Genomic DNA, 16,192 nt, shown 5'->3' with positions numbered 1-16,192 from the left:
GCGTATATGATAAAGTGAAACCAAGACCAAAGCCAACCCCCTAATACTGAGTAGGTCTCTGTTTTTCTGCAAAACAGCCCCATTATCTACTAAAACAGCTCTGACTCGTTAAGGAATGGATGCCACTAGACCTCTTAAGGTATGCTGTGGTATCTGGCATCCATCCATCTATAGCAGAACCTTTATTTCCTGTAAGTTGTAAGGTGGGACCTTCATGGATCAGACTTGTTTTTCCATCACATCCCACAGATGCTCAATGGATTGAGATATGGAGAATTTTGGGTCCAAGTCAACACTTCAAACTCATTGTTATGTTCCTCAAACCATTCTTGAACCATTTTTGCAGTGTGGCAGGGTGCATTATCCTGCTCAAAGAGGCCAACGCCATCAGAGAATACCATTTCCATGAAGGGGTGTACTTAATTAGAAACAATGTTTAGGTAGGTGATACTTGTCAAGTAACATCCACATGAATGGCGGGACCCAGGGTTTCCCAGCAGAACACTGCCCAAAGCATCACAGTGCCTCTGCCGGCTTGCCTTCTTCCCATAGTGCATCCTGGTACCCATTCTTCCCCAGGTAAGAGATGCACATGCTCCAAGCTGTTCACATGATGTAAAAGAAAACATGATTTATGAGACCAGACCACCTTCTTCCATTGTTCTGTGGTCCAGTTCTGATGCTCACAGGCCTACTAAAGGCACATTTGCCTGTGGACACTGGTCAGCATGGGCACCCTAAACAGTCTGAGGCTACGCAGCCCCCATACACAACAAACTGTGATGCCTTTTTTTTCCTGCTTTCAACAAATCAACTTCAGGGACAACATGTTTACTCACTGCCTAATATATCCTACTAACGTTCAGATGCCATTGTAAGGAACTAGTTAGTGTTATTCACTTAACCTGTCAATAGTCATTTAAAGTTATGTCTTGTTGGGGTAAATATGTGTGTGTGTTTGAAGCTTCCGAAGTCACTTGGGACTTGGTATAAAGCAACTGTGATATATATATATATATACACAGTATATGTATATATTCCTAACATACTAATTTAGCTTTCTAACAAGCCCACATTAACTTCTGTAGCTTGAGGCAGCATTTCACAAGAAGCATCGAAGTTGGATCTCAGCACGTCTCTCTCCCCGTCTATCTATGCACCTGATTTGTGACTACAATAGAGATCAGCAGGGTGCCAGCTAACAGCTAGTGGTGGGGGTAGCTCAGCTGCTAAAATGAAACTGAAAGTACTTTCTGCTGTATAATTTGAGGGTAAACTACTCTACAGTGCCTACTGCTACAGAGGTCAGTGAGGGCTTATTTTAGAAGCTTATTTATTGATTAAGATGTAATTATTTAAATGTCCATAGACTAAAACCTGGTACACACAGGCCAAATTTTAGCCAATATCAACAGAAACTATTTTTTTATGATTTATGAAAAGAGCCAGCGCTTAGGTGAGGAATATGAATATAAATAAATAAATTAGTAAATAAATAAGCTGCTGCTGAAAAAAAGGAACACCTTTTTTTAAAATGGAAGAATTGGTATGTATCAGCGCTGCTCAATAAATATGTGCAAAATACAGTGCTATAAATATATGTCACAGTTATAATAAATTACAAATAAAGTGCTATATTGTGCTATCAAATAAAGTGCTATACTGTGCTATCACAATGGATAAATCCAAATCAAATATATAGTGTAAACGTATGTCATATACTAAATAAAATTAATAAATTAATTTATATTGTAAAGTGTCCAGTGCTCTTGTGGCAAATAAATAAATCAATCCTCTTCATACAAAGTGCTCAGTGCTTGTCTTGTGACAATAAATAAATAAATAAATCTTCTTCACAAATAAGTGCTCAGTGCTTGTCTGTAGACACAAAATATCCAAAGTGCTGGTGCTTATTGGTGCGTCCGGGTGCTCCCCTCTCGGTCCCCTACTCACCAGACAATCAATGGAAAGACGCCTTATACAATTTTATCCTCACTAGTCTGGGTCACAGGTTAACACCAGGTTGCAGCACCATACACCACTATCTCTTCCTAATCATAATGTGTTACAGCAGTCTCCAGCTGAAAGCATCCAAGAACGATCTCCCCATGCGGGATTAATAAACAGAGAGAATCCTCATCGTGCAGCATATAAAGACTGTATTTCAAAGCTAATAAAATTGCATTCAAATGAAATCAAGCGATGTAATTTCCTAGATCGGGGCGCCAAACATTCCTGTGCGTTCCACCTGTATGAACCGGAAATGACGTGGTGCGTAAGGTTGACGGCTTGACGCGTTTCGCTCTGCCAATCAGAGCATTCTCAAAAGCCCTTTTGAGAATGCTCTGATTGGCAGAGCGAAAAGCGTCAAGCCGTCAACCTTACGCACCACGTCATTTCCGGTTTATACCGGTGGAACGCACAGATGTTTGGCGCCCCGATCTAGGAAATTACATCACTTGATTTCATTTGAACGCTGTAAGTGCAATTTTATTAGCTTTGAAATAAAGTCTTTATATACTGCACAATGAGGATTCCCGCATGGGGGATATTCCCATATTAATCCCGCATGGGGAGATCGTTCTTGGATGCTTTCAGCTGGAGACTGCTGTAACACATTGTGATTAGGAAGAGATAGTGGTGTATGGTGCTGCAACCTGGTGTTAGCCTGTGACCCAGACCAGTGAGGATAAAATTGTATAAGACGTCTTTCCATTGATTGTCTAGTGAGTAGGGGACCGAGAGGGGAGCACCCGGACGCACCAATAAGCACCAGCACTTTGGATATTTTGTGTCTACAGACAAGCACTGAGCACTTATTTGTGAAGAAGATTTATTTATTTATTGTAACAAGACAAGCACTGAGCACTTTGTATGAGGCCCCGTTCACACAGGGGCGATCCGACTTCGGGGGGCGACCTCCGAGGTCGCGGTGCGAGCAGCACGCCGCGACCTCGGAGCGGCCACCACGGACTTCATAACATTGAAGTCTATGGCGGTTGCCTCCGGGTCGCCCCAAAGAAGCCCCGGACCCTTTTTCTAAGTCGGAGCGACTTGTGTCGCTCCTATTAGAACGGGTCCGCAGCTTCCCTATGGAAGGCGACCTACGGCGACCTGTGAGGCGACTAGGTCGCCACACAGGTCACCTTAGTGTGAACGGGGACTGAAGAGGATTGATTTATTTATTTGCCACAAGAGCACTGGACACTTTACAATATAAATTAATTTATTAATTTTATTTAGTATATAATATGACATAAGTTTACACTGTATATTTAATTTGGATTTATCCATTGTGATAGCACAATATAGCACTTTATTTGATAGCACAATATAGCACTTTATTTGTAATCAACAGAAACTAGTTGCCATTTGGCGGCCCGTGTGTACTGCAGCTTGTCCGACAGAAGCCTAATGTCTGGCTTCTGTCAAAAGGGCATGCTGGAAAAACAGCCGCTGATCTACATCCAAAGGCTACAAGCCCTAACTGATGTGTTCAGGCGGGAGGGCAGTCCCCCTGTCAGAATACAATAGCTCAGCGGGGAGGTCACTGTACTAACTAGCATAGTTAGTACAGCGAGCTTCTCAGTGTAAACCAGTCATAACTTAAAACGCTTATCTAAAGTAAACTTTTCTTTACTCTATTTTGAGTAGAGATAGTTTGAAATCCCTGTCAAGTTTTTTTTTTTGCCATTTATTTCAAAGAAGAAATTACTCTGAAGTGAGGAAAATCTCTCAGTTGTCACAGAAACAAGTGTCCTCATTTTAAAGATACCCATTGCTTCCTGTTTTGAAAATAATTCACAATTTTGGATTTCCCCTCAATTTCAGTCTCAGTAAAAAATGGTTAGCAATAAAAATAGGGGGGTAAATCTCCACAATGGGGACAATGAAAGCGTGGGTTTTAGCCCTGCTCCATACTAAATGCACTCTTAGCCTGTAATGACCACCAGTCCAACTTCCTCCTATTGATCTGCTAAGTGCAAAAAAAAAAAAAATACCTCCCAATTGTAATGCCTTATTTAAAGAGATCCTTGCATCAGGCCTAGAAGACAAACTGAGGAAGAAATAGGAACAGGGGGATTTGGTTCGGAAAAAGGGGTAGTCTGTCCAAATGAGGGACAGTTGGGTGGTATAAAATAAGCACAGGCACAGGTGAGCATAGATAAACATTTATTTTTACATGATCAGTCAATGTGTTTTTTTTTTATTGCATAACTAGTCATGATGAGCAAAGTATGTTATTGGTAAAAGATTATTTCCTAAGTAGTTAAGCAAGTCATACTCAAGACAAATAGTTATTACAATTTTTTTTTTTCAAGTCAAGTATCTTAAGACCAGTTTGCTAATCCTTCAAATTCCTGTGCCTTGAATTTTGCTTTTGTTTAGCAGAGGAATCTTGCATTATGATACCACTGAGCATGTGTTTTCTTTTTCTTTGCCAAATTCCTTACATTTCTACCAGAGAGTTGTGTGTGCACAGTGTGCAAGCCTACATCATACGCTTATCAGTTAGTAGTTCTACTGGTCAAACACTTCACAGATATTAGTAACTACAAATCAATGTCCAAATGTTGCCACATCTATATTGGCTAAATTTTAAATCACATAAGGCATTAAAAAAAGTGAATAAATAATTAAAGGCTTTAAAGGAGTAGTAAAGTCTCAAGGTTTATCACCTTAATGCATTCTATGCATTAAGGTAAAAACCCTTCTTGATTGCAGCTCCCCCCAGACCCCCCCCCCCTGTTATTCTTACCTGAACACGAACATTCCAGCGACGAGCACGAGCCCAGCAGCTCCAGCCGCTGTCTTGGGTTCTCATTGGATAGATTGATAGCAGTGGGAGCCATTGGCTCCCGCTGTTGTCAATCAAATCCACTGACAAGAGAGTGTCAATGCGGAGCACCCGCACGGTGTGCCCCCATGGAAAGGGGCCCTCTGTGGGGGCACCCGATGAAGAGGAGGAGCCAGAAGCAACGTCGGGGCACCCCAGAACAGGAGGATTGGGGTTGCTATGTGCAAAACCCTAGCACAGAGCAGGTAAGTATAACATGTTTGTTATTTAAAAAAAAAAAAAAAAAAAAAAAACCTTTACAATCACTTTAAAGCAGCAGTAAGTCATCAGATTGGTCACTGCTTCTTCATTATGAATAAAGCCTTGGCTATCCAAAACCAAATTTTTTTCATTCCTGGTAGATACTTGAGGCAATAACGCAAGACAACCATAGATAATAATTATCTCTTGTGCTCCTACACCAATCTAAATGATGTCTTTATATGGAGACATGTGATTGGAAGACTAAGTAAATCATTGGGGGGGGGGGGGGTATATAAAAGTAAACTTATCCTTTAGCCTCGGTTCACACTAGGGCGACCTGTGAGGCGACCTGGTCGCCTCACAGGTCGCTGCAGGTCGCCTCCCATAGGAAAGCTACGGACCTGTTCTAATAGGAGCGACACAAGTCGCTCCGACCTAGAAAAAGGGTCCGGAGCTTCTTTGGGGCGACCAGGAGGCGACCGCCATAGACTTCAATGTTATGAAGTCCGTGGCGGCTGCTCCGAGGTCGCGGGGCGCTGCTCGCACCGCGATCTCGGAGGTCGCCCCTGAAAGTAGCGTTGTGCTAGTGTGAACCGGCGCTTAACAATATCACTGGAGATGGGCTTGCTGTTGTACTAAATACTCTGACTGTATGTGTATTGGGCTGACTGCTGTATTGAGAAATAGTAATACCTGTGTGTGTATATGTGTTCGTTTGTTGTGGGGTGGTTGTTTTGAATCCAACGTGCAGCAATGGTGAACCTTGGCTTCCCAGATGTTTTTCAACTACATTTCCAATGATGCTCATCTAAATTCCAGAGTGCATAACATCATGGTAAATGTAGTTCCAAAACATGTGGGGTGCCAAGGTTTGCCATCGCTGATCTAGATTCATGTAATCATCAAAGAAGATCGCTATATTATTAGATACAATAATGGTGGCCACTGATTTCTAATGCTGAATAGCAGGTCCAATATTTAATGACTCATAAGGTGGCTATAAAATAAAAGTTTCACCATACTATGCCGTGAAATCTCAGGGAATGCTGAGTACCCAGCAATGCCCAGGATCTCACCGAATGGATGGTAATACAGTGGGGATCGAAAGTTTGGGCACCCCAGGTAAAAATTTGTATTAATATGCATAAAGAAGCCAAGGAAAGATGGAAACATCTCCAAAAGGCATTAAATTACAGATTAGATATTCTTATAATGTGTCAACAAAAGTTAAATTTTATTTCCATCATTGACACTTTCAAAATTACAGAAAACAAAAAAATGGCAACTGCAAAAGTTTATAGCATGCACTGCTCCCTTTGCAAGGCTGAGACCTGCCAGTGTCATGGATTGTTCTCAATCATCGTCTGGGAAGACCACGTGATGTCAATCTCAAAGGTTTTAAATGCCCAGACTCATCTGACCTTGCCCCAACAATCAGCACCATGGGATCTTCTAAGCAGTTGTCTAGAAAACTGAAACTGAAAATAGTTGACGCTCACAAAGCTGGAGAAGGCTATAAGAAGATAGCAAAGCGTTTTCAGATGTCAATATCCTCTGTTCGGAATGTAATTAAGAAATGGCAGTCATCAGGAACAGTGGAAGTTAAAGCAAGATCTGGAAGACCAAGAAAAATATCAGACAGAACAGCTCGCAGGATTGTGAGAAAAACAAATCAAAACCCACGTTTGACTGCACGATACCTCCAGAAAGATCTGGCAAACACTGGAGTTGTGGTACACTATTCCACTATAAAGAGATACTTGTACAAATATGGTCTTCATGGAAGAGTCATCAGAAGAAAACCTCTTCTATGTCCTCACCACAAAAATCAGCGTTTGAACTTTGCAAATGAACATATAGACAAGCCTGATGCATTTTGGAAACAAGTTCTGTGGACTGATGAGGTTAAAATTTAACTTTTTGGCCGGAATGAGCAAAAGTATGTTTGGAGAAGAAGGGGCACAGAATTGAATGAAAAGAACCTCTGTCCAACTGTTAAGCATGGGGGTGGATCAATCATGCTTTGGGGTTGTATTGCAGCCAGTGGCACAGGGAACATCTCACGAGTTAGAAGGAAAAATGGATTCAATAAAATTTCAGCAAATTTTGAATGGTAACTTGATGCCATCTGTGAAAAAGCTGAAGTTAAAGAGAGGATGGCTTCTACAAATGGATAATGATCCTAAACACACCTCGAAATCCACGGGGGATTACATCAAGAGGTGTAAATTGAAGGATTTGCCATGGCCTTCACAATCTCCTGACCTCAACATAATTGAAAATCTATAGATAGACCTTAAAAGAGCAGTGCGTGACAGACAGCCCAGAAATCTCAAAGAACTGGAAGACTTTTGTAAGGAAGAATGGGCAAAGATACCTCAAACAAGAATTGAAAGACTCTTGGCTGGCTACAAAAAGTGTTTACAAGCTGTGATACTTGCCAAAGGGGGCAGTACAAGATATTAACTCTGCAGAGTGCCCAAACTTTTGCAGACGCCATTTTTTTGTTTTCTGTTATTTTGAAAGTGTAAATGATGGAAATAAAATCTAACTTTTGTTGACATATTATAAGAATGTCTAATCTGTAATTTGATGCCTTTTGGAGATTTTTCCATCTTTCCTTGGCTTCTTTATGCACATTAATACAAATTATTACCTGGGGTGCCCAAACTTTCGATCCCCACTGTATCATCCTCTGCAATACAGAAGCTAGGGTGAAGTATATTTAAACATTTTTTTTTATCCATAGGCTTTTATTTTTCACATTTCTACATCACATTTAAAAAAAAAAAAAAACTTGTTTGGCAGTGCAAGGTTTGATTTAAATTTCAAGTTTAAAATTTAGCAGGTTAAGGTGAGGGAACTCATTTTGGGGCCTAGAGTCAGGTTGAGCATTAAAATCACTGACATAGCCACTTGATTCCTGGGTTACTTTGGATCACTCTTGGATCCTAAGCCTTGACATTGTGTCAGAGTGGTGTTTAAGCCTTGACCCTATCTTTTAACTTGTGGGAACTTCAGTGATCAGTAGAGGCATGTAATAGATGAAAGACAAGGATAGGGGGCCTAGCAGATGTTGAGATCCTTGGGCTGTGATCCAAGGAGACTCCACAGGAGTCGATTTGATTATTAAGATGATTGTATTATTATTATTACTATTATACAGGATTTATATAGCGCCAACAGTTTGCACAGCGCTTTACATTATGAGGACAATACAGTTACAATACTATTCAATACAGGAAGAATTAGAGGGCCCTGCTCATTAGAGCTTACAATCTAGAAGGGAGATTCTATTGTAGAATCTTATTTTGCAGCATCTAGCTAAATTACCCCTGAAGAAGAAGCATACAGCTTCGAAACGCGTTGGGTATTCTGCTGCTGTTTCTCTGCATTTCTTTGTGCTGTGTTTCTATTTTATGGAACTGTTTGCTTATTTATTTTGCTATTTATGATGTATGTTCTATATATTTTGTGTATAATAAAATGTTAATATTTTTATCAATTTTTGCAACATTTTTTTGAGTGCCTCAAAAGTCCCAAACCCTTAGGGGATCCCCCTTCCTTTCTATTTCGCTTTTCGGATGTGGCACCTTTTATAGGGGGTTATGTCTGTGGACTAACCATATTAATCTAGAAGGGAGGGTCAAGTGAAAGAAAAGGCAATAACTGTGGGGGATGAGCAGATGGAGAAAATGGAAGTATAGTTGTTAGGTGTGGGAAGGATAGACTTCTCTGAAGAGGAGGGTTTTCAGGGATCGTATAAAAGCTAATGGAGTAGGTGATATTCGGACAGATTGGGGTAAGGAGTTCCAAAAGATTGGAGAGGCTCTGAAAAAGTCCTGGAGGTGAGTATGGGAGGATGTGACGAGGGAGCTAGAGAGCCGGAGGTTTTGAGAGGAACGAAGAGAGCGATTAGGTTGGTATTTTGAGACTAGGCTAGTGATGTAGCTGGGGGCTAAAATTGTGGATGGCTTTGTAAGATGTTGTTAGTATTTTAAATTTAATTCGTTGGGTGAGCGGAAGCCAGTGGAGGGATTGACAGAGAGGAGAAGCGAACACTGTGCGATTGGTAAGGTGGAGGAGTCTGGCAGCAGCATTCATGATGGGTTGTAAACTCTTCCATATACCCAGTGAAGTAACTGGCCCCATGTGATACACAGAAATAAAACAAATCATCCTACATAGGTTGTACCAGTTTATTATCAGTCTTCTCTTTATAGCCGTTCAAAATCCAGGATTTATAAAACTTGTCTAAGCGTACAGAACTCAGTGAGGGGAGCTCTGACAACTGATTGGAGGGAAGGGACACACCCCCCTTCACACAGCACACAGGAACAGAGCTGGGGCTGTCAATCAGCTGATAGCAGAGGAATGAAGCAGCAGACAGAAATGACACTTAGTGCTCTCAACTGAGACAAGAACACACTAAAGGGGGAAATGCTTTGTTCATATTCCATGTCTGAGGTTTACAACCACTTTAAAGGCTCTTTCAAACGGGCGCTCCGTATGTCCATATTTCATCCCATTTTTTTGCGGATGAAAAACGGACATAATGCATGTCAATGGGATTGCGGATGTCAGCGGATGAACATCCGCTGACATCTGATTTTCGTCCTTTCAGTTCTGTTCAGTTTTTTGGAACGGAACAGAACCCTATTTTTCTTCCGTTTAAAAAACAGAACGGATGCAAAATCGGATGTCAGCGGTGTCATCCGCTGACATCCGCAATCCCCATAGACATACATTATGCCCGTATATCATCTGCAAACGGATGGGATGATATGCGGACATACGGAGCGGATGACACAAGTGTCATCCGTGTCCGTGAAAAAAAAAAAAGTGCCGCAGCGGAAGAAGAAATCGGAGCGGCCGTGTGAAAGAGCCCTAAGGGGGGAACAGGCAGGCTGTAGGCTGTACCGTCTCTACCTCACTACTGAGCCCTATGCTGACAAATTCTAACGTGTCCCAGGGCACATAGGCATCCGACTCTCCTACAAGTGTTGAATGCTGAAGAATATGATGTAGGCTGTTGTGCTTTAACATTGAAGAGACATGGGCCACCAGAAAGGTAAATACTCTTCTATTACAGGAAACTGCTTTGGGTGCTTTTGTGGGGTGACGACAGTGTCATTTCAACATGTGGTTTTTTACTGAGGGCAACTTCTGCTAGATTTTTTTCATGATATGCTCAGTTTGAATAGCCCAGATTTGTGGGATGTTTATTTTAAAGCCAAAAAATTCTAAAACTGATCTTTTAAAATGTGGAATTAAACCTTATGGCAATACTGCACACCAATCATTGTTATTCGGCACTTAATCCCATATATCATGTTACAGAGTAGCTGCCCTACATGATATATGTAGTCCATAATACCTAGTACAGCAAAAGCTACAGAATATAATAAACGATACAGAGGGGAACAGTGTCACAAATTTGACCCCAGGAGACGCTGTGTAGCCACGAAACATGATAGGCTCAATGAAAAAAAAAATCCTTAGGTTGCTTTATTAAATTAAAAGCTGAACAGCAAAGTGGGCAGATTAAATATGGAGTAATTATAAGTGTAAGCAACATAGAAACGTGAGATAAAATAAATCGGCAGCTATGAACCATTAAAATTCACTGAAACCACTAATTAGATGAAAACATTAAGGCGAAGGTTATAGAAATGAAATCAAGAGAAGCGGTTTCATTCTTTCTCCTATGAAAATAATTACAGAGCTATTTTCAGCCCCAAAAACGTTCAGAAACAAATGCGTTTTTGAAAAATATCAGTTTCATAGCTGGCAAAAAAAGTCAGATTGAAAAAAAAGATCCTCAGTAAAAAAAGGACATCAATAACTTGGTTAAAAAAAAAAAAAGAAAAGACCGAAATGTTCACAATAACTAAAGGACTTTTTTGGCATTTTGGAATATTATCTGCCTAATGATCTTTCAGTGCTTCACAGGCATCTACAGCACTTTAAAATATACAATGTAGAAAATGTTTTACTTTTAGGTATAATTAAGAAATCAAAGCACTGAGACAAAGAAACAAATTACCGATGGAAATTTTGAACTGGGTGTTTTTATTGGGAAAAAAATATTCAAACATATTTTTTAGCAACAAAAAAAGTTATAGAAAGAGTTGTTGCACACTAAAAGTTTAACAAAGCGAGTTAAAGAAATATGTTAGAAAGAGATCATCCTGTCTGATGGAAGACAAGATATCAATACATCATTAACTTAATTCAAATGAACAAAATGTATTTAGGAAAAACAGTTGAATTCCCCCAAGCAAGTGCCCCCCCCCCCCCCCCCGGAATCTTAACTTCCCCATTAAAAATAAATTCTGCCATTTCCCCTTTAAAAATAAATACTCGCGAGTTGCAACTGACGCAGTGAAGGTGGCAGCCGAGAGGACCACTGTCCTCTGCCTCTAGTGCTATCATTCCAGGAGAGGGGGAGCAAGGAAATTGAGGAGATTTGCATGTGCAGAGGCATGGCACATGACGTCACGGCACATACTGACATCGCGTGCGTGCATGCGCCGCCTATGCAGGACCCACAACAGAGAGGGCCAGCTTTGCTGCCCTCTCTATAGCAATGCAAAAGGGCCAGTCCAGGCCCAGCCCAGCCTGTCAAAAGCCTAATGCCCACAATTAAAGCAGCCAGCCGGCCAACCAGCCAGGCAGTAGGCTAGCCTTCCACAGGAGCCAGCCAGGCTAGCCAGCCACCCACAGACAGGTGCCAGCCACCCACCCACAGGAGCCAGCCAGCCACCCACAGGTTGCAGGCTGTCAGCCATCCAAAGGTGCCAGCCAGCCACCAGAGGTACCACACTGCCACCCAGCCAGCACAGGACCCAGCCACCACAGGTGCCAGCCAGCCACTCCAGGTGCCACCCAGCTACTACAGGTGCCAGCCAGACACAGGTGCCACCCAGACACCACAGGTGCCAGCCAGCCACAGGTGCCACTCAGCCACCACAGGTGCCAGCCTCTACAGGTGCTAACTAGCCACCACAGGTGCCAGCCACCCACAGGTGAAACCAAGCCCCACAGGTGCAAGTCCAGCCACTCACTTACAGGTGCCACCCAGCCACTACAGTTGCCACCAAGCCCAGGTGCCTGCAGACACCCACAGGTGCCAGCCTTCCAGCCAGCTACAGGTGCTACCCACCTACAGTGCCAGCCAGCCACAGGAGCCAGCCAGCTACAGGTGTCAGCCACAGGTGCAAGCCAATCACAGGAGCCAGCTACAGCAGTACACCATAGTTAATTGAGGTAAGTGAAGCCTTGGGTTGGGCCTTAAAGTGCTACTATATAGTGAGAGGTTGGGCAGGGGTTGTCGGGAGAGCCATGGCATGTTAGTGAGACCTCCCTCCAGGTCCCATTAGAAACTTTTGTAGTCTCTAATGAGGCCTGGAGGGGGCTTTTTCCAAACTTGCACAGGACCACAGATTTTTACAGTTTCTTTTTCAAGATCACTAACCAGTGAGCAAAAATTGTACAAAACTACACATTGAAAAATGTAATTGTTAAATTTGAGCAGTTGTGTAGATGTTTTCAGCTCCTAAACTGCAACAATTATACAGTTAAAGTTCACATGTTTTATTTTCCAATCTGGATAAAAACAGTTATATATATATATATATATATATATATATATATATATATATATATATACAGGGCTCAAAATTTCAATTTTCAATTTAAATTTCAAGAACTTGGAGTTCTGAAATCTTGCCACTTGAGCCCAATGACTGGGCAATGAGTAAATCCACAAGGGTACTAAAACATCTTAGTAATCAGTAGGGCCCTAGTTTTTTCCTCTGCACATGGGCCTTGTGCAGTGACTGTTACTGACTGACACCAGAGCTGAACGAGTGTCCTGTGCAATTATATGATTGAGCAAGTTCCATGTGCAATTGTATGACTTAGCCCTGTGCAATTGTGGGACTGAGCAAGTGCCGTGTTGCGGACTCACTCTATAAATTGACTGCAATGGGTTTTCATAGCTTGATGAGACCATAGGGATGAATATAATGTTGCAGTGCTACTGTCCTGATTATCCTCCTCTGGAAACAAAAATGATCATTACTTTTGGGAGAACTACTTATTCACATGAAAAAGCTTCAAGTTGCCACATTTTGCTCTGATGTGCCGCATGTAATACCCAAACTGCAACAGGGTATTCCATTATGAGAGGAAGAGGAATCGCTTTATGATTTTTATGTTCTTTTTCTCCTTTGTATCTTGGCTAGCATGTGTCTGTATCACTGTCACTATTGGTTTCCATAAAAGTGTGCTGGGCTGTGACTAACAGGAGGAACATGAGAACAAAACACTCAATATATTTATTCACAAGCAGCGGGTTGGGACAGATCTGTGTGTCATGTTTCCACTCTGGATTTCTTTAAAGAATGTAGGCATGAAAAGGAAAAAGTTATAAGAGACATTGCAGGCAGGCAATGAGCACGATAAAAGATCTATATTCAACACGATAACACAGTTAAAACAAGAAACACCCTTACCTGCCCACACTGCTGTCTTAAAGCAGCTTTGATCTCTGAGAGAAATATTTAAAGTAACACATCCACTAAATAGCTAATACTATAGGTGCTTGTTTTTATTTTTACCATACTCTCCTATTGTCCCATCTGCCAGGGGAGTCCAACTTCTGGTTATATGACACATTGAACACTTCCTGCTGCCTTCCACAAGGCAATTTACCCAAAAAGGTAAAAAAAAAGTGCCGTCAGGTGCGGGAGTGGAGAGGAGAATGTCAAGCCCTACTGACTTTCAGAAGGTTTCAGCAGTAAATAATGGAGATGAGTATTTTGGAAAGGTAGAAGCATCTTAAGGGGCCTGCTATAAAATGTATGTGTGACATCAATAATTTCTTTGTTTTTTTGGAGTAAAGAATTCCATTACAGTGAACCTTCAGAGAGAAAACTGAATGAATGATATAGTTTTCCTGTACTGCTGGGTGCTAAACATATAGCATGCATACAGCCTTTGTGCTCTACTGTGCTTCACTATTGTCCTATCAAGGTCACTGTAGCCTCACTAACCAAGGATGAAGCAAGAGAGGCAGGCCAAAGCCAACAACTACAGAAGCTGGTCAATGGTGATGGAAAGATGTATTCCACGTTTCAGAGATCCCAAGTCTACATACTTTATTTTCCTCGAGAATCACTTTGGGAAACATCCCCTAGCATATCTGGCTGCACCCATCTTGAGTAAGGGCAGATGATTCACATAGCATTTACTTCCTGGAATCCATCTGCCCTTAGCTCAGACATGCAGGCAGGAGGATGTGATTAGCAGAGAAAACCCCTCCTCCTGAAGACTCCTGGGATGTATGACATGATTTGCCTAGGCATGAAAACCAGGACGTAACTGAAGAAATGTAAAAAGAAAAGTTTAAAACTAGAAAATATAATATACCTTCCTATCTATTTACTAATGCTAGCAGCATAAGGATTAAAATACTCAATGTTGATTGAGAGAGTGAAGTTCTGCTTTAACTAACAGTATAATCAGTTTTTATTCTATAGTACATACATTGTAAAAGGTAGTAAAAGCTGAAATACTGTACATACAAGGTTTGCAAAAGTTACTTCTCTAGGATCCCATGGTGGCCAGTCATATGTCTAAGTGCTGGTCACGGGAAGGGAGGACCAGTGCTGGTCACAGAAAGGGAGGACCAGTGCTGGTCACAGAAAGGGAGGACCAGTGCTGGTCACAGAAAGGGAGGACCAGTGCTGGTCACAGAAAGGGAGGACCAGTGCTGGTCACAGAAAGGGAGGACCAGTGCTGGTCACAGAAAGGGAGGACCAGCCAATCTTAACTTTGAACAGAGATCACATGATCAAAATGCTTAGCCATTTGGACAACTTATCGGCCATCGTGGGATCCCCAAAGCAGTGGTCAAAAATAAAACAGTTTAGGGCTTCAGTTAACTTTTACAACTTTCATGACTTTTAGGAAACAAGGACTCTAAGGCCTCCTACACACGATACTCCTGTTTGAGCATCTCCTTTTGGCCTCTTGCACACAATACCTACTACTATTTCCAGACGTTTTTTTTTTTTTTGTATGTATTCGCACGTATTCGTGTGTATTTGTGCGTATTTGCGTGAAATTTAAACTTAAATTACTGACCAAAAATGCAGATTTTTCTATTTTGTTATTACTGAAGAATGCACAGCGCTTGTTTACACGCCTATCGTGTGCAAGAGGTCTTAGAGATGCTCAAACAGGAGTATCGTCTGTAAGTGGCCTAAATCTACTTAAAATTTAAACTCCACCGCAAACTGGTATTTAATTCGCAGGCAAATGTTGGTGATCTGGATCTCCAACTGGCTTCCAATATTTTAGAGACTCCAGCAGTAAACCCCTCCAAGAAATGCCTGGCTATGTTCTCTATAATTAAGGAGTTTCATCCTTTTTTAATTGTTTTTTCTTTAGCATGAAATGAAAGAGGGATTTAACATACAGAATTATCTGACAATGCTATAGTAAACCTAATATGAGAGAAATATTGGGCTGCTATTTTTTATATGTGATGCCGAGCCACCAGCTTCAATACATTTGGGTCACTGGAACAAGTATGTAGATTAGGAAAATCAGAAGAAAGTAAGGAGTCTTTATCTGATTGCTTTCTCTGGGATAGGGAATACAATTATTGAGTAAAGAGAACAGCCAGAAAACCAGCATTTTGGGGAAAAAAAGGTGAATGGCAGCCTCCTTGCCTTTCTCAAATTATAAAATAAATATTCCATTTTGTTTTTAATCTCCTATTGTAGAAACTCGCTCCGCCATAGGATGTCAATGGGCCTTGAGGCTATGTTCACATATGTGTGGCCGCAGTTCACAGCAGGGGGTCCGGTGCATTCCTGTTCACTGATTCAGGTGCGAATCAGGTCTGATTTTTTGCCTAAATTCACACCTGAATTGGAACCAAAGAAGCACAGAACCCTTTTTTTAATGTGGACCCAGAGCTGTGTAGACTGGCTCCATTGAAACCTGCATCCAATTTGCATATGTGTGAACCCAGCCTTAGGAACGATAATGGTTGTAATGAGAGAAGCAGTGATAAAAAAAATACTTATCCCGTGAAACTAATTTTTTTTACAATTACATATTTTGTTTTAGTTCACA

At 41.4% G+C, this 16,192-nt stretch overlaps 1 protein-coding gene across 19 annotated transcripts in view; it reads right to left on the bottom strand.

Moving 5' to 3' along the window:
* The window catches only part of BAZ2B (bromodomain adjacent to zinc finger domain 2B), a 427,534-nt gene that overhangs the window by 211,180 nt on the left and 200,162 nt on the right, over positions 1 to 16,192 (bottom strand). The window lies entirely within an intron of this gene.

This window comes from Pelophylax lessonae (assembly GCF_965119305.1).
Source record: "Pelophylax lessonae genome assembly, chromosome: 6".
Taxonomy (NCBI): Eukaryota; Metazoa; Chordata; class Amphibia; order Anura; family Ranidae; genus Pelophylax; species Pelophylax lessonae.
This window is presented reverse-complemented; position numbering and strand designations above follow the sequence as displayed.